This window comes from Terrapene carolina, unplaced genomic scaffold (genome assembly GCF_002925995.2).
Source record: "Terrapene carolina triunguis isolate 2854851 unplaced genomic scaffold, T_m_triunguis-2.0 Scaffold6650, whole genome shotgun sequence".
Lineage (NCBI taxonomy): Eukaryota > Metazoa > Chordata > Testudines > Emydidae > Terrapene > Terrapene triunguis.
Window position 1 is genome coordinate 1 of NW_020671001.1, and position 1,170 is coordinate 1,170.

Genomic DNA, 1,170 nt, shown 5'->3' on the forward strand with positions numbered 1-1,170 from the left:
GGGGCTGGGCCAGGGCTGCTCCCTCGTTCGGTGCAATAACCCGCTGCTCCGGCCGTTCCAGCCATTCAGCCATTGCTAAAAACCCAGGGAAATCCCCCAAACCAAAACGGGTGACAACAACCAGCTGCCATGGGGGGCCCCCACCCCCTTCCCCAGCTTCTCCCCTCCTCCCCCTTCCCATCAGCCCATCACCCCAGACTCCCACCTGCAGGGCGTTGTTCAACAGCTTCCCCACACTGCGGAAGCAGCCGGTCTTCCGCTGGCGGCGCTGTAGCCACCCTAGGGCGTCCTCTAGGTGCTTCTCGTCGATGGAGATGTAGGGTCTGGCCTGGCCAAAGTACTTGAGAACGAAGGCCGTCAGCCTGGGCGGGGAGAGACCCCGTGAGAGGGACACTCTGCAGGAGATGCTGCGGGCCAGGAGGGAGGTGCGTGGGGGACGGGGCTGGGGGTCAGCATTGTGGGGGTGAGCAGAGCTGTCAGGGGAGCCCAGAATGGGAACGGGGGGATTTGGAGTGAGTACGAGGGACAGAGCTGTGTGGGGAGCAGGACTGGAATAGCAGTAGGGCTGGGGGTCAGGCTGCAGCCCGGTAGGCCCTGCCCACCCAGAGCCCTGACTCGCCCGTGCCGTGCGGCCCCTCACCAGGTGTTGCCCCTGGCGTTGCTCTTTCTAGAGGCGCTGTAAGAGCCGTCATTCTGCTTATAGAGCAGCTCGTCCTGGTAGCCTGCGGGGATGGGAGAGAGACAGCGAGTCCTGGATCCGCTCACCCCCAGGGGCTAGAATCCACCCCCAGCCTGTGCCCGCTAGCCCCCCTCTCCCCCATGACACTGAGACTCAGAGATTCCAGGGGTCGGTTTGAATAGGGGGATGGAGTTAATGCTGAATAGGGCCCTGATCCCCCAAAATGCAGCAGCGCCCCAACCTGGGGCTGGATCCCAACCAGCGCCCCCTAGCGGGGAAAGGGCTCCTCTCCCATTCTCTGAACCCTGAGTCAAACAGTCCTGATGTCCTGGGCCTCGGGACTGGTGCCCCAGAGAGGAAAGGCCAAAGATCTAATTCCCTGACCTCCAGAGCCCGGGCCCCAGAGGTGGCATGGACAGGGCCGTCACATGGCCCCGCCATGCCCTGGGGGCGCAGGGGCGGGAGGACACTCACCTCTCCGGAGGAATCCC

At 64.1% G+C, this 1,170-nt stretch overlaps 1 long non-coding RNA gene across 1 annotated transcript; it reads right to left on the reverse strand.

Moving 5' to 3' along the window:
* Positions 1 to 203: 203 nt before the first annotated feature.
* Positions 204 to 1,170, reverse strand: LOC112121169. Its single transcript, XR_003370283.2, has 3 exons — positions 1,154 to 1,170; positions 641 to 722; positions 204 to 362 (listed from the first exon to the last, which is right to left on the reverse strand). It is a non-coding gene; the product is annotated as an uncharacterized LOC112121169 (long non-coding RNA).